The 18,848-nt window shown below is 35.9% G+C and overlaps 1 pseudogene; it reads right to left on the bottom strand.

The window, feature by feature from the left end:
* Positions 1 to 15,181: 15,181 nt before the first annotated feature.
* LOC112823358 (dnaJ homolog subfamily A member 1 pseudogene) lies at positions 15,182 to 16,368 on the bottom strand (annotated as a pseudogene).
* Positions 16,369 to 18,848: the final 2,480 nt, after the last annotated feature.

Below are 18,848 nucleotides of genomic sequence, written 5' to 3'. Positions count from 1 at the left end.
CAGTCTTACACAATTCACAGCACTCACCATAGCACATACCCTCCCCAATGTCTATCACCCAGCCACCCCATCCCTCCCACCCCCCACCACTCCAGCAACCCTCAGTTTGTTTCTTGAGATTAAGATTTCCTTATATCAGTGAGATCATATCATACATGTCTTTATCTGATTGACTTATTTTGCTCAACATAATACCCTCCAGTTCCATCCATGTCGTTGCAAATGGCAAGATCTCATTCGTTTTGATGGCTGCATAATATCCCATTGTATATTTATACCACTTCTTCTTTACCCATTCATCTGTTAATGGACGTCTTGGCTCTTTCCATAGTTTGGCTATTGTGAACATTGCTGCTATAAACATCAGGGTACACATACCCCTTCAGATCCCTACATTTGTATCTTTGGGGTAAATACCCAGTAGTGCAATTGCTGGGTCATATGATAGCTCCATTTGAGGAACCTCCATACTGTTTTCCAGAGTGGTTGCACCAGCTTGCATTCCCACCAACAGTGTAGGAGGGTTCCCCTTTCTCCACATCCTCGCCAACATCTGTTGTTTCCTGACTTGTTAATTTCAGCCATTCTGACTGAGGTGGTATTTCATTGAGGTTTTGATTTGGATTTCCCTGATGCCGAGTGATGTTGAGCACTTTTTCATGTGTCTGATGGCCATTTGGATTGTCTTCTTTGGAAAAATGTCTGTTCATGTCTTCTGCCCATTTCTTGATTGGATTATTTGTTCTTTGGGTGTTGAGTTTAATAAGGTCTTTACAGATTTTGGATACTAGCCCTTTATCTGGTATGTCATTTATACAATGGAATATTATGCAGCCATCAAAAGGAATGAAATCTTGCCATTTGCAACAACGTGGATGGAACTGGAGAGTATTATGCTGAGTGAAATAAGTCAATCCGGGAAAGACACGTATCATATGATCTCACTGATATGAGGAATTCCTAATCTCAGGAAACAAACTGAGGGTTGCTGGAGTGGTGGGGGGTGGGAGGGATGGGGTGGCTGAGTGATGGACATTGGGGAGGGTATGTGCTATGGTGAGTGCTGTGACTTGTGTAAGACTGTTGAATCACAGACTTGTACCTCTGAAACAAATAATACATTATATGTTAAAAAAAAAAAAGAAAGACAGCAGGGAGGGAAAACTGAAGAGGGGAAAATTGGAGGGGGAGATGAACCATGAGAGACTATGGACTCTGAGAAACAAACTGAGTGTTCTAGAGGGGATGGGTTGGGGGGATGTGTTAACCTGGTGATTGGGTATTAAAGAGGGCACATACTGCATGGAGCATGGGGTGTTATACACAAAGAATGAATCATGTAACACTACATCAAAAACTAATGATGTAACATAACATAAACATAACAATAATAATAAAAAAAAAGAAATGAGGAAGACACAAAGAAATGGAAAAATGTTCCATGCTCATGGATTGGAAGAACAAATATTTTGAAGATGTCAGTGCTACTTACAGCAATCTACACATTTAATGCAACCCTTACCAAAATACCATCCACTTTTTTCAATCCTTTTTGATGGGATCATCATCATCATCACATTGACTAAGTTGCAGATGTCGAACTACCCTTGTGGCCTGGAATAAATTCCACTTGGTTGTGGTGAATAATCCTTTAATGTACTGTTGGTTCCTATTGGCTAGTAACTTGGTGAGTATTTTGGCATCCATGTTCATCAGGGATATTGGTCTGTAAGTCTCCTTTCTGATGGGGTCTTTTTCTGGTTTTGGGATCAAGGCAATGCTGGCCTCATAGAATGAGTTTGGAAGTTTTCCTTCCATTTCTAATTTTTGAAACAGCTTCAGTAGAATAGGTATTATTTCTTCTTTAAATGTTCGGTGGAATTCCCCTGTGAAGCCATCTGGCCCTGGACTCTCATTTTTTGGGAGGTTTTTGATTACTGCTTCAATTTCCTTGCTGGTTATTGGTCTGTTCAGATTTTCAATTTCTTCCTGTTTCAGTTTTGGTAGTTTATAAGTTTCCAGGAATGCATCCTTTTCTTCCAGATTCCCTAATTTGTTGGCATATAGTTGCTCATAATATGTTCTTAAAATCGTTTGTGTTTCCGTAGTGTTGGTCATGATCTCTTCTCTTTCATTGTTAAAATGTCTGTGGTAGGGATGCCTGGGTGGCTCAGTCAGTTAAATGACTGCTTTCAGCTCAGGTCATGATCCCAGGGTCCTGGGATAGAGTCCCACATTGGGCTCCTTGCCCAGTGGGGAGCCTGCTTCTCCCTCTGCCTGCCCCTCCCCCGCTTCTGCTCTCTCTCTCTTTCTTTCTCTCTGACAGATACATAAAATCTAAATAAAATAAAATAAAATGTCTATGCTACACAGAGCAATCTACACATTCAGTGCAATCCCTATCAAAATACATAGACATTTTTCACAGAGCTGGAACAAACCTAAAATTTGTATGGAACCAGAAAAGACCCCAAATAGCCAGAGCAATGTTGAAAAAGAAAACCAAAGCTGGGGGTATCATGATGCCTGACTTCAAGCTATATTACAAAGCTGTGATCATCAAGACAGCATGGTACTGGCACAAAAACAGACACATAGATCAATGGAATAGAATAGAGAACACAGAAATGGACTGTCAACTCTATGGTCAACTAATCTTTGACAAAGCAAGAAAGAATATCTGATAGATAAAAGACAGTCTCTTCAACAAATGGTGTGGGGAAACATGGACAGCCACAGGCAGAAGAATGAAGCTGGATCATTCTCTTACACCATACACAAAGATAAATATCAAAATGGATGAAAAACCTAAATGTGAGAGAGGAATCCATCAAAATCCTAGAAGAGAACACAGGCAGCAACCTCTTCGATCTTGGCTGCAGCAACTTTTTTTTTTTTTTTTTTTTTTGCAGCAACTTCTTGCAAGACACATCTCTAAAGGCAAGGGAAACAAAAGCAAAAATGAACTAATGGGACTTCATCAAGATAAAAAACTTCTGTTTCATTCTTTTGCATGTGGCTGTCCAATTTTCCCAACACCATCTTGAAGAGACTGTCTTTTTTCCAGTGGACATTCTTTCCTGCTTTGTCAAAGATAAGTTGACCATAGAGTTGAGGGTCCATTTCTGGGCTCTCTATTCTGTTCCATTGATCTGTGTGTCAGTTTTTGTGCCAGTACCATACTGTCTTGATGATGACACCTTTGTAATAGAGCTTGAAGTCCGGAATTGTGATGCCACCAGCTTTGCTCTTCTTTTTCAATATTCCTCTGGCTATTCGGGGTCTTTTCTGGTTCCATACAAATTTTAGGATTACTTGTTCCATTTCTTTGAAAAAAGTGGATGGTATTTTGATAAGGATTGCATTAAATGTGTAGATTGCGCTAGGTAGCATTGACATCTTCACAATATTTGTTCTTCCAATCCATGAGTATGGAACATTTTTCCATTTCTTTGTGTCATCAAAAAGGATTTTTTCATCATGGACATCATCTAATTCATGGACATCATGGACATCATCTAATTCAAAAATTTATCCCAGGGCTGCAAGGGTAGTTCAACATCTGCAACTCAATTAATGTGATACAGCACATTAATAAAAGAAAGGACAAGAACCATATGATGATCCTCTCAATAGATGCAGAAAAAGCATTTGACAAAATACAACATTCTTGCTTGATAAAAAACTGTCTGCTGAGGGGTGCCTGGGTGGTTCAGTTGGGTAAATGTCTGCCTTCAGCTCAGGTCACGATCCCAGAGTCCTGGAATCGAGCCCCAAATTGGGCTCCCTACTCAGTGGAGAGCCTGCTTCTCTCTCTCTCCTTCTACTGCTCCCCCTGCTTGTGTTCTCTCTTCCTCTGTCAAATAAATAAATAAATAAATAAATAAATAAATAAATAATAAATAAAATATTTAAAGAAAAAACTCTGCTGAGTAGGGCTTAGAGGGAACATACCTCAATATCATAAAAGCCATATATGAAAAAACCACAGCGAATAGTATCCTCAGTGGGGAAAAACTGAGAGTTTTTCCCCTAAGATCAGGAACATGACAGAGATGTCTACTTACCACCGTTCAACCCAGTACTGGAAGTCTTAGCCTCAGCAATTAGAAAACAAAAATAAATAAAAGGCATTCAAATTGGCAAAGAAGAAGTCAAATTCTCCCTCTTTGCAGATGACATGATAGTTTATGTGGAAAACCCAAAAGACTACTCCCAAAATTTCTAGAACTCATACAGCAATTCAGCAATGTGGAAGGATACAAAATCATTGCACAGAAATCAGCTGCATTTCTATACACTAACAATGAGAGTAATGAAAGAGAAATTAAGGAATCTATCCCATTTACAACTGCACCAAAAACCATAAGATACTAGGAATAAACCTAACTAAAGAGGTAAAGGATCTGTACTCTAAAAACTACAGAACACTTATGAAAGAATTTGAGAAAGACACAAAGAGATGGAAAAACATTCCATGCTCATGGATTGGAAGAATAAATATTGTTAAAATATCTATGCTATCCAAAATTTTTTGAACATCCTTTAGGATAATATACTCTAACTTCATTTTCATTGCATTAAATTATAGAGCAGAAATGTTAAAATTTTAGTGTTTTAAGATGTTCAAAGTGGTTTAAGATGTTTAAAGTGGTTTAAGCTTTCCCTTCCTCCCTATTTTGTTCTCTATGTGCTCTCTCTCTGTGTATACCCATATGTAGTATATTGATACGCATTCTACATGCATGTGTATTCTATATTAAATATATTACATATTATTTGTATATGTATATTTTCCAAATACATAGACTATACAACACAAAATATTAGAAAGTAAATATATTAGAATCTATTCTATAAGATATTTAAAATAGTATTTTTTAAAAATTTTAAGTTTTAATTTAAATTCCAGTTAGTTAACATACACTGTAATATTAGTTTCAGGTGTAGAATTTAGTGATTCGTCAGTTACATACAACAACCAATGCTCATCACAAGTACCCTCCTTAATCCCCATCACTTACTTAACTCATCCCCCTACCCACCACCCCTCCAGCAAATCTCAGTTTGTTCTCTATAGTTAAGAGTGTGTTTCCTGGTTTCATTCTCTCTCTTTTCCCCCCCTATGTTCATCTGTTTTGTTTCTTAAATTCCATATTTGAGTGAAATCATATGGTATTTGTCTTTCTCTAACCAACTTATTTCACTTAGCATAATACTCTCTAGCTCCATCTACATCATTGCAAATGGCAAGATTTCATTCTTTTTTATGGCTGAATAAAACAGAAAAATATGGGAGGGCATGAGAAGAAACAGTAAGCAAATTTATCCATTCTACTTTTAAACCATTTGGTTACAGGAAACTTATTATAAGGTCAAATTCCAAACATAACTTTTTTAATATCTCAAAATTATCATATGTATATAGATAGATGCACTGAGAAGATGATACTTGTGAGTCCTATTGATTTTTTATGGACTCTTATAGCCACACTAACCTCTAAATGAATTTGAAGTCTTTTTTATATTAATGGAACAGATTTTCTGATAAAAGAATGAGTTTTTTAAAAATAATACTTTATTTTGTAGAACTGATTTGTGTTTATGGAAAATTGACCCCAAAGTACAGAGTTCCCATAAAATCCCTCTCCCCCCAACCCACACACAGTTTCCACTATAAATAACATCTTGCATTAGTGTGGTACATCTGTCACAACTGAGGAACCAATATTGGTATATTATTATTAACTGAAGTCCATAGTTTACATTAGATTCATTATTTGTGTTGTCAGTTCTATGGGTTTAGACAAATGTATAATGTCACATACCCACCATTACGGTATTGTACAGAATGGTTTTACTGCCATAAAAATCCCCTGTGCTGGAACTATTTGTCCCTCTCTACCTCCTCACAAGCCCTTGACAATTGATGGTATTTTTTTTACTGTTTCTATAATGTTTCCTTTTCTAGAATGTCATATAGTTACAATTATACAATATGTAGCCTTCTCAGGCAGCTTCTTTTCCTTTAATGATATGCATTTAATTTTCCTCCCTGTCCTTCCATGGCTTGACAGCTTTTTTTTTCTTTTTATTGCTGAATAATATTCCATTGTCCGGATGTACTATAGTTTATTCTCTTACTATAAGACTTCTAGGTTACTTTCAAGTTTGGGGAACTATGAATAGAGCTGCTATAAATAGTGTGCAAGTTTTTGTGTAGACATACATTTCCAAATCACTTAAGTAAATATCAAAGAAAATTTAAGGTCCTTTGTATACTTTGAATGCAAGTCCTTTATCAGATATGTGTTCTGCAAATATTTTCTCTATTCTGTGGGTCTTGTCTTTTCAGTCTCTTAACAGTGTCATTTGCAGGTTTTTTTAAAATGAAGTCTAACTTGTCTATTATTTTTCTTTCATAGATCAGGTGTTTGTTTTAGTGTTGTATCCAAAAAGTCCTAGCCTAACCTCTCTCTTAGGTTTTCTCATATATTATCTTCCAGAAGTTTTATAGCAGTTGTTCCAACATTATTTGTTGAAAAGATCTTTTCTCCATTTAATTGCCTTTGCTCCTTTGTCAACAATCAATGGACTGTATGTGTGTGGATTCATTTCTGGGATCTCTTTTCTATTCCATGGATCTATTCATGTATTATTTTCCAATGTCACACTGTCTCTATTACTGTAGCTTTATCGTAAGTCTTGAGGTTCAGTACTGTCTGTCCAACTTTGTTCTTAGTATTATGTCTTTTGCTTTTCCATGTAAACTTTAGAATCAGTTTCTCAATATTCAAACAAAAACTTATTGGGATTTTGATTAGAATTGCATTGAATCTATAAATCACAGTGGGGTATCTTAATGATGTCAAGTCTTCACAATTTGGGATCTAGACTTATTATTTGAAGATATAGCAACTAAAACACAGAAGTTATTTTCAGGAACTAAAGAACAGATCTGTCTGGGCTTATGCAGATTGTAGTAAAATTAAAATCTATAGTCTATTTTGCTTCTGAAAATACATTGACATACATCAACCTCAAGAGGGACATCACCATCAGTATGTACAAGATCATGGAAAACTTGACCAGAGTCACATATTATGGTATGAAATGCAAACATCTCATTTCTTTTGGAGGCTGAAAAATGGAATAATATGTTGTAGAAGCTTACGGAACTTGCTCTGTACTCTCCCCAAATCCCAGGCCTTTACACACAATAATCATAAAAATTCCATCACAAGCACATTTAACCTCCAAAAGGTGATGATGGTATTGCTTCCTGGCATCCATTGAAAAGACTTTAACAGGTTTTCACGTTAGTCAACTTTTATATTTCTGTCAAAGAAACTCAAGCACCAGGGTGATGTATGTTAAATATTCTATAACTATTCTACATTAGCAGTTGCTGCTTTATTCACATTTCTATTCACAATATGAAAGGGATCCTTATTGTCTTTTCCATCAAAATAAGGGTTGATTTATTTTTTAAAAAGATTTTATTTATTGGGGCACCTAGGTGGCTCAGTCATTAAGTGTCTGGCTTCGGCTGGGGTCATGATCCCAGGGTCCTGGTGTGGAGCCCCCCATCAGGCTCCCTGCTCCACGGGAAGCCTGCCTCTCCCTCTTCCACTCTTCCCCTGCTTGTGTTCCCTCTCTTGCTGTCTCTCTCTCTCTGCCAAATAAATAAATAAATAAATAAAATCTTTAAATAAAAGGTTTTATTTGTTTATTTATTTGAGAGAAAGAGTGAGAGAGAGCATGAGCAGAGGGGAGGCAGAGAGAGAAGCAGACTCCCTGCTGAGCAAGGAGCCCAATGTGGGACTCGATCCCAGGACCCTGGGATCATGACCTGAGCCAAAGGCAGATGCTTAACCAACTGAGCCACCCAGGCACCCTGAAATAAGGGTTGATTTAAAACTCACTCTTATCACTAGTCTCCAAGACACCAACCTCTGAATAACAGTAAGACCTCCTTTTTGGGTATCATAAAATGGGGTGGTAAAATATGTGTCAGTGAAAGGAACAATAGATGGTGTACTGGATTTTATTTATATATGACCTGCCCTCTCTTAGGCAATAAGTGGTCTAACATTTTTGCTGGTAGACCAATCAAAACATTTTGAAATAATATTTATTCTCTCCCATATTTGGTTAATATTTAAATTTGTTATTGTAAGTACAAAGAGTTTCAAGTTTGTTGTTTCTGTTGATTTATGAATATTAGCTTTTAAAATAAAGCCATTACATCACTTATTTTTTGTATTCTTTGAATTATAAATACAAATTTTATGTAATAAGAAAACAAAACATATTCAATATATATATATTTTTTAGAAAAACTTGTGGCAGGGCGCCTGGGTGGCTCAGTCATTTAAGAATCAGACTCTTGATGTTGGCTCAGGTCTTGATCTCAGGGTTGTGAGATCGAGCCCTGTTGGGGCTCCACACTGGGAGTGGAATCTGCCTGGGATTCTCTCTCTCTTTCTTCCTTTGTCCACCCCCCATAAAAAAAACAAAACCAAAAACAACAACAACAAAAAACTTGTGGAGAGCAAATTTATGAGGTGTGGAATATATGAAATTGTCCTATTTTGTCTTCCTACTTGATTTGAAGTTTGTGTTTATTATTTTTTTAATTCTGCTTTAAAACAAATTTGTACTGAGAAATTGAAAAGCAATTTTCAAAACTATTGTGAATAAAACTGTGACAAAACTATATTTTTCTCAAAACACATCAGATCTGATTCTTTTTTTTTTTTAAAGATTTATTTATTTATTTATTTTTGAGAGAGAGAATGAGAGACAGAGAGCACGAGAGGGAAGAGGGTCAGAGGGAGAAGCAGACTCCCCACTGAGCAGGGAGCCCGATGTGGGACTCAATCCCGGGACTCCAGGATCATGACCTGAGCCGAAGGCAGTCGCTTAACCAACTGAGCCACCCAGGCACCCTCACATCTGATTCTTTCTCAAATGTTTCTAAGGAGTCATTTATTTTTCTTGTTCCATGATACTTTTAAGATTTTTCTTATCTTTTAAACAGTGGAGTATGTTATTTCATTATGTTTTTTTTTTCCCTCTATCCAATATTTATGTTTTATCCTTTGGGAACTCACAATACACACACGTTGGAACTTCCAGATGTACATTCTATGTTTGTACATTGTTTCTGCCATATTATCCATTTATTTATTTCTTTTATACTTTATTCAAGGATGATCACTGGGCTCAGCATTCCAGTTCATTAATCCATTTTTTATCTAATTTTTTTTCTGTTCCTCCACAATCTATTTAATTTTTGAGTTTCAATGTCTCTACTTTTATAGTGTAAGATCATTAATTTATTTTCCAGAGACATAATAGTCTTCTACTATCTCTGTGAATATGCAGTAAGTTCACTTTTTTATTGAAAAAATTTGGTGTGTAACATTGTATAAAAGTAAGGGCAAGAAAGTAAACATTTTTGACTTGGTGGGCCATAATGTCTTTGTCAAAACTCTAAATGAGTGTCAGTGGCTGTATTCTAATAAAATATTATTTTTTAAAAAAAGTAAGGTATACAGCATGTTGCTTTGATACATGTGTATTTTATAACTGCTGATGTAGCCATATTTATCACATTACATAATTATAATGTAATGTTATTGCCCGTATTCATTAATCTATGCCTTAGGTCTCTATGGCTTATTTAATACGCATACAATTTGTACCCTGAAATACCATCAGTCTTATCCACGCTCCCATTCCTGACACTATTTTACTGTTTTTTATGGGTTTAATTTTTTTTTAGATTACACATATAAATTATATATATGGTATTTGTCTTTTTCTCTCTGACTTATCTCACTTAGCATAACGTGCTCAAAGTCCATCCATGTTGTCACAAATGGGAGGATATATTCTTTTATCATGGCTGAATAAAATTCCATCGTGTATACATTCCATATCTTTTTTATCCATTCATCTCTTAATGGGCATTTGGGTTGTTTCCATATCTTGCTATTGTGAATAAAGCTGTGACAAATGTGGGAGTGCATATATCTCATCGAAATCCAACTTTCATTTCCTCTGTGTATTATGCCCAGGAGTGGAATTACTGGATTTTATGGTGGATATAGTTTTATTTTTTTTGAGGAAGCTCCATAATGTTCATCATAATGATCAGACAGATTTCCATCCCCACCACATCCTCACCAGCACATGTTGTCTCTTGTCTTCTTGAGTCTAACCATTCTAACAAGGGTGAGGTGATATCTCATTGTGGTTTTGATTTGCAGTTCCCTGATGATGAGTGATGTTGAGTGTCTCATCATGCGTCCATTGGCCATCTTGATGACTAGTTTTTCTACCCATTTTTTAATTTGGATTCTTTTTGTTGTTGTTGTTATTGAGTTGACTGAGTTCTTTATACTTTCTGAATATTAACCCCTATCCAATAAGTGGTCTGCAAAATTTTCTCTTATTCTGTAAGTTGTCTTTTCATTCTATTAATTTTTTCTTTTGTTTTGTGTAAGCATTTCAGTTTTATATAGTCCCATTGGTTAATTTTTTCTTTTATTGTTTGTACTTTTGGCATCTTGCCCCCCAAATTATTGCCGATGCCAATGAGTTTCTTCCCTAGGTTTTCGTCTAGGAGTTTTATGGTATTAGGTCTTAAGTTTAAATCTTTGATCAATTTTGAGTTAATCTTTATGAGTGGTATGACACAGAGGTCCAATTTAATTGTTCTGCATGTGTTTCTTTAGTTTTCCCAGCACCATTTGTTGAAGAGTCTATCCTTTTCCTATTAGGTATTCTTGGCTCCCTTGTGGAATATTAGTCGACCATATATGTTAGGGTTTAATTCTAGGCTCTCTATTCTGTTCCATTGGTTAATGTGTTGTTTGTTTGTTTGTTTGTTTGTTTGCTTATACCATAGTGTTTTTTTTATTACAGTGTCTTTTAGTATACTTTGAAATCTGAAAGTATGATACCTTCAGCTTTGTTCTTTTTTCTCAGGATTGCTTTGGTTATTGGGTGTCTTTTGTGGTTTCACACAAATTTTATCCTATTCTATTTCTTTGAAGAATACCTTTCGTATTTTGTTGGAGATTGCATTCAATCTGTAGATGGCTTTGAGTACTATGGACATTTTAACAATATCAATTCTTCTAATCCATGAACAAGGGATGTCTTTCCATTTGTGTCTTCTTCAATTCCTTTCAGCCAATTTTGTGGTTTCCATTCACTTCTTTGGTCGGATTTATTTCTAAATATTTTATTGTTTTGATACTTACTGTAAATAGGATGGTTTTCTTTATTTCTTTTTCAGATGTTTCATCATTAGTATAAAGGAATGGAATTGATTTCTGCATGTTGATTTTGTGTCCTACCACTTTACTGAAATTGTTAATTAATTCCAACAGTTTTTTGACTAATTCTTTGGGATATATATCTCTATATAGATATATATAGATATATATAATCATGTCATCAGCAAAAAATGATAGTTTATTTCTTCTTTCCCAGTTTGGATGCCTTTTATTTCAATTATGCCTAATTGCTTTAGGTGGAACTTCCAGTACTATATTGAATAGGAGTTGTGAGAAAGGGCATCCTTGCCTTGTTCCTGATCTTACGGATAACACTTAACTTTTCTCCAGTGACTATAAAGTTAGCTGTGGGCTTGTCATATATGGCCTTTATTATGCTCAGATATGTTCCTTCTATACTCAGTTTGTTGAGCGTTTTTACCATGAAAAAATGTTGCATTTTGTCACTTTTTCTGTACATACTCAGATAATCATGTGGTTTTTATCTTTTATTTTATTGATGTGACATATTACATTTATTGATTTGTTTATTTTGAACTATTCTTGTATCCTAGAAATAAGTGCCGCTTGGTCATGGTGTATAGTCCTTTCAATATGTTCTTGAATTCTCTTTGCTAATATTTTGTTGAGAAATTTTGCATCTATATTCATCAAGGGATATTGGTGTCTATCACAGTATATACTTTTCTTTTTGTGTGGTATCCTTATCTAGTTTTGCTACAAAAATAATGCTGACCTTGTAGAATGAGTCTGGATGTGTTCCTTCCTCCTTGATATTTTTGAACAGTTTGAAGAGGATTGTGTTAATTCTTTTTAAATGTTTGATAGACCTCTCCAGGGAAGCTGTCTGGTTCTGGAGTTTACAGTGTTGGGATTTTTTGATTACCGATTCAAATTTTTTATTTGTAATTGGTCTGCTCAGATTTTCTATATCTTTCTGATTTAGTCTTGATGAGTTGTGTATTTCTAGAAATGCATCTATTTCTTCTAGATTATGTAATTTGTTGGCATATAATTGTTTATTCTAATCTCTTATGATTCTATGTATTTCTGTAGTATTAGTTTTCATATCTCCTCTTTTACTTATATTTTTATTTATGTGTCCTCTTTTTTTTCTTAGATAATCTAGCTAAGAGTTTGTCAATTTTGTTTATGTTTTCAAATAGCATTTAGTTTCTTTGATCCTTTCTATTGTTTTTCTTGTATTTATTTCATTTATTTTCACTCTGATCTGTATTATTTCCTTCCTTCTGCTAACTTCCAGCTTAATCTGTTGGGAGTGTATATATTTCTGATTGTTATATCTTCTTGATGTAGTGACCCCTTATCATTATATATAATGAACTTCTTTGTCTCTTTTTACCAATGGCTAAACTTTAGGTCACTATTTTTTTAAAGTTGTATTTAAAAAAAATCTTTAATTGAAGTATAGTTGACACATAATATTATATTAGTTTCAGGTATAAGCTCACTTTTAATTATTCTGTTGACTTTATCAACTGTTTCTTTTGGTGTTCCTCTATTTACGTAGATGTCCCCTTTCCAATGTTTTGTCTTTCTGGCTTTTGAAATTACCAGTTGTTTGCTCATATTTGCATTTTAGATTTCCTGATTTATTTTTTAAACGTTGGTTCTGATTATACAGTGATTTGTCCTTGGAGATTTTAGTTGTAATATAGGGGTTATGGGCATAGGAGTCTCCATAGGACACTCTGTCCTGCCTCTCCAATTTGAAGACAAACACTCCTTGCTTTAGTCAGAGCACATGAGTCCCTATAGCCTGCAAGTGAGTGTGGGAAGAAGGTAGTGTACAGAAAGCCCATCTTTCCTGAAAACTGTTCCATAAGATATCAGCTAGAGGGATACCCAGCTTCCCTCCTTTGCTCCATGAACTAACTCATATTCTGACCCTGAAGATTACCTAGAACCAACCATGCTTCTCTGCATAGCAATCTTCTGAACATGGTTTCAGCTCAGATCTGTTTAAGTCCTATTTCTCCAAAGGGATAACTCATTATGCTTTCAATTTTTTAGGAATTCTTCAAAATGGCAGGCCCACTATTGCATTCCTGTTTTGTTGTCCAGCTTTATAACAGATTTAAAGTCTTGTGAAGTACATTTTCTGTCATTTCTCATGCTATTGTGTGGGAGGTAGGTAGACATGTTCTCAGTTTTCTTGATCCAAGTTCCTCTTTATTCTCCAAAGAAACTCTCATGTCAAATTAAAATGCAATTATTTTCTTATCTTGATAATACCCTGTAATTTCTCTAATGCAGTTTCAGAGGAATGATAAAAGCAAATGGGTATTGCATCTCCTAAAAGAGCCATAAACCAAGGGGAACAGAGTTGCATATGTCAAGGATTTAGCATTGATACATCTTATGCCAACTCCACCAGGAAGCATCATCCTTCCTCAATGAGTTTCTTGGGACCAGCCATTTCAATTAAGTTGTTTATATTACCAAGCCCATTTGTATAAGCACATGCTTAGCTGCCCTGCATGATAGCATAATGGACGGGTTAAATGATGGAGATAAAGCATTCTATCTAACTGAAGTCCTTTTGTTTGTGCATTCACATGTAGACCTAGGCACACATAAATTTCTTCTCAAGACCAGACACATTGCACACACATTCCTTCAGGACTTAACATAGTATCTCATACTATATGAGGCTATTTTGATCCCTTTAAGATTGGATATGTGCTCTTCCATTGTGCTGCAAGCACTCTATTATTCCAACATCTGTGGCTCACATTACCGTGTACTGTAATTTTTTTTTCTCTGTTTTGACCTTCCCCAACCCCTTACCTTCCATTGAATCTGAGCTCTTTGAGTACAGACTGATGGATACCCTATTCATCCTTATCTTTCAAAGATGACAATATAGTCTATCACATGGTGAATATTATGGGATAAAAAATATATTTTTAAGATTGATACACACAGACATATATACACAGTTAGGTATTTATATATAATGTCAATCATATAGACAATAAATGCAATTGTTATAATAAATAATTCTATCTCGCTTTAGCTACTTGACCATATGTATACTCAAAAGCTATTTGTTTCTAAATATGATCGGTACACATTTACATAAATATATCTACTTTTTCCTCATATAAAGCATATATAGACTTAAGCTACCCAGGTGATTTTATCTTAATAATTTTATATGTTTATAATATAAATTTTATAGTCTCTATAAACATGCACACAAATATGTTTGCATATATACACAAAATATGAGATTTTCTTTTCTTTTTTTATGTTCAGTTAGCCACTGTAGAGTACATCATTAGTTTTTGATGCAGTGTTCAATGATTCATTAGTTAAGTATAACACCCAGTGCTCATCACAACATGTGCCCTCCTCAATACCCATCACCCTGTTACCCCTCCCCACACCCTTCCCCTGCTCTGAAACCCTAAGATTGTTTCCCAGGGTCCATAGTCTCTCATGGTTCATCTCCCTCTCTGATTTCTCCCCCTTTGGATTTCTTTCCCTTTCCCTATGGTCCTCCATATTTATGTTCCACATATGAGTGAAACCATATGATAATTGTCTTTCTCTGATTGACTTACTTCACTTAACATAATCCCCTCCAGTTCTATCCATGTTGATGCAAATGGTGGGTATTCATCTTTTCTGATGGCTGAATAATATTCCATTGTATATATGTGCCACATCTTTTTTTTTCTTTTTGAGCTTTTATATTTGAGTCTATTCTTCATTTAACTTTTAAAACACTACTATAGTTGAATATTAAAACAAAAACAATAGCAAGTAGTGAGCTATGATTATAGTCCTTCACTCATTCACTACTGCATATAAAATGCCAGCAGTGGTATTCACTGACCCCATTAAGAGGTCTGACACTGAACACCACCCCTGGGATGATGTTCATCATTCTCATAGGCTTCCCCATTGTAATGGCGCCGTCTTTCCTGATTTGGATCAAAGTCTACCAGTTCTACCTGGTCCATTTCGTCAGTCTTTTCTACTTCCTTCCTCTCAGGTAGGAGTTTTTCCAGCAAAGAGAGTTTATCAGGAGAGAGAAAATCATTCTCAGGAAACTTTACCTTAAATTCAATGATTAGGCGACCCTTCTCATATGGTCTATGATAAATTGGCATGCCTTCATTTAGTACACACTTGATATCTCCATGCTTGACAATTTCACCTGGGTGAGAGGTGATGACAATGTTTCGGTTGTCAAGAATAGATATTGGCTTTTGAAAGCCGCACAGTGCTTCAACCAGCTGTATGTCAATACACATGAAAAGATCTTCTCCTTGTGGAGTAAAAACAGCGTGGTCCTTCCAATCTAAAACAATGATAATATCTCCTGGTTCCGGTCCTTGTTCTTGGTCTCCTTCACCATGGAATGTTATCTTCTGGCCATCCTTCATGCCTTTGTCAATATGAACTTCTAGAATCTTGTTCTCTCTATCTTCCTCCCATTGCAGCTTTTACATCTATCTTTGGGACTGATCCATTCCCCATGGCCTTGGCACTCCATGCACACAGACTGAATTTGCTGAACCATTCCAGGTCCTATCTGATGAATTCTTATTTACATTCCAGTACCTCGGCAATTGGGACAACATTCAACTGCTCCTTTCTTGCCACCTCGGCCTTCACATTTACTGCAAATCACATTCTTTTGCAGAGCTAGTTTTCTTGTTGCACCATTATATAAATCTTCTAAGGTTACTGAGAGCTGATGCACAACATTTTTACCTCTCCTTTCTCTCTGTATCCTTCCTCCTCCTCCAAAAAACATATCAAAGATGTCCATGAGGGAGCCAAAACCACCACGAGCTCCACCTTCTTTAATTGCCTCTTCTCCTCCTTTGTCATATAATTCCCTTTTCTTTGCATCAGAGAGTACTTGGTAAGCTTGAGAAATCTGTTTAAACTTCTCTCCATTTGGATTCTTATCAAGGTGGTACTTCAAGGCCAGTTTCCTGTAGGCCTTTTTCAATTCCTCTTGGGTGGCATTGGGTTTAACCCCCAAAACATCATAGTAAGTGGTTTCTTTCACCATTTTCTACAGCTGGTGAGAGGATCAAGGCTGGTGTGGGGGAGCAGGAAGGAGCACATTGCTGGGCACAGCTTGGGCAGCCGCCACTCCTCCGTGTCTCACCGAGTGTTCTGGAAAGTCTCCTGTGCCACATCTTCTTTATCCATTCATCTGTTGAAGGGCATCTCGGCTCTTTCCACAGTTTGGCTATTGTGGACATTGCTACTATGAACAATGGGGTGAATGTGCTCCTTCTTTTCACTACATCTGTATCTTTGGGGTAAATACCGAGGAGTGCAATTGCTGGGTCATAGGGTAGCTCTATTTTTAACTTCTTGAAGAACCTCCATACTATTTTCCAGAGTGGCTATACCAGCTTGCATTCCCACCAACAGTGTAAGAAGGTTCCCCTTTTTCCACATCCTCACCAACATTTGTTGTTTCTTGCCTTGTTAATTTTTGCCATTCTAACTGGGGTAAGGTGGTATCTCAATGTGGTTTTGATTTGAATTTCCCTGATGGCCAATGATGATGAATATTTTTTCATGTGTCTGTGAGCCATTTGTATGTCTTCTTTGGAGAAGTGTCTGTTCATGTCTTCTGCCCATTTTTTGACTGGGTTTTAGTTTTTTGAGTGTTAAGTTTGAGAAGTTCTTTATAGATCTTGGGTATCAGCCCTTTATCTATAATGTCATTTGCAAATATCTTCTCCCATTTTGTGGGCTGCCAGAGAGGAAAAAGGGAATAATTGCTTCTTACTACTTTAATAATATGAGAAATTGGATGTTGATGATTTGGGAATTGGTGTTTTTGGTTGTTCTGTTGTTTTATTTTATTATTATTTATTTTATTATTATTTTGTATTTCCTTTCTAGAATTAGGAATCGACAGAGTGGGAAAAATGTTCTGGACTTTGAAGATGTGGGATGCTTACATGCATTGTAAAGTATTACATGTATTTACACATATTGTGTGTGGTTTGGTACATTGTTTATCAAGTATTGTTTGTTTTAGGCATGGGAGACAAGTGCTTTATTAAAACAAGTCCAAAAAAGGATCATTTTGTGGTATTTGCTGGTCTCCAAAAGTAAAAACAACAAAAATATCTTACATCTACATAAGAGTTGAGAAGCAAATGAGAAGAATCAAAAGAAATGGGCAAGGGTATTACATGAGAATCAAAGAGGAAAAGCTACCTACACACATTTGGCGTTTGAAAATATACACTTCAAACAAATACATCTGGCTATGTTTATGTTGAGTTTAAACAATTATACCTATAATCTCTGAATTTGACTCAGATCATGCCTCAGAAAAAGCTCAGTGACACTGAAAATGCATGACAGAGAGTTGACTTCAATCGACATCTCTGTGCCTTTTTTATGGGATGGATCTCAACTGTTGGGTTCAACGGTCTTGATATGAAATATAAATGAATCTCTTGTTTATAGATAAAAACATCCAGTAATTTTCCCAAGGTTCTCCAAAGTTTTTGACAGTTACCATGATTGTCCATTCAAATAGAGAGGTTGCATTCATGCTTTAACATTGAGGTGTCAGGGACCTATGAATGATCTGGAGGGTAGTGTGTATCATAACCATATTCTCATGTGTGTAATAAGAGCTATAGAAATTGCACCAGCTTGTGATACAAAACAAATAGAACCTTGAAAGTAAAGCCATCTTTTTAACTGCTTCAGTTTAACATACCTCTTACCCTATTTTAGATCAAAAAGTGTTTGTGAGGAAGGATTTTGAAACCAAGTACTATAAACTAAGCACTATATATTTCTTTGTTCTCAGGTTCAGTTCTTATTTCTTGGGACACTGTAATCAATTAGCCAAAGCTAATAATCCCTTCAGGTTGAGCAAAATGTACCTCTCCTTGCTATGTATTACATTATTCATCCTATGCTGTATCTAGCAGTTAAAAGCTACCTGAGGCCTCTGACACTTCTGGATTCCATCAATGCATTAAAATGAGATAGTTGACTTCAATGGCGGTATCTCTTAACATCATCTTCAGTCTACAGAAGATAGGCACCACGCTTGATTTACAAAGATGCTGGTGTTCCTTTTGTTAGTGCATTCTTTGATACTTTTGTTATGGGAGGATCCTCTGAATCCTCTTGTGGGACATGTTGGGCAGATGGGTACGTAGGTCTCATATAATAAATCCTCTCCAAAATTGCTAGTATCTTGAACCTTCATTTTCCTTTTTCTGTCTCTCTCCCCCAACTCCTCCCCCTCCCTCCTCCAACTCCTCCCCCTCCCTCTCTGCCTCCCTTCCCCCATCACCAAAATGGTGGCATCTCATCTTTCTTTAATATAGGAAACCATTTTTTAGTCAACTAAGCAAACTGTTCGAGCTAACATTTATTTTAAGAATTTCTAATATGTAATCCCATTTCTGTACATTCATACCAATCCAACATTATATCTTCTTTGACACAGTATCTTAGAATATATTTTCAAACATATATCCCAAATTTCTACAAATATAA

Source organism: Callorhinus ursinus, unplaced genomic scaffold (genome assembly GCF_003265705.2).
Source record: "Callorhinus ursinus isolate GAN/ISIS: 27379988/994484 unplaced genomic scaffold, GSC_fseal_2.0 scaffold1, whole genome shotgun sequence".
Classification (NCBI taxonomy): domain Eukaryota; kingdom Metazoa; phylum Chordata; class Mammalia; order Carnivora; family Otariidae; genus Callorhinus; species Callorhinus ursinus.
Note: the sequence above shows the minus strand (reverse complement) of the source record. Positions and strands in the feature narration are given on the sequence as shown.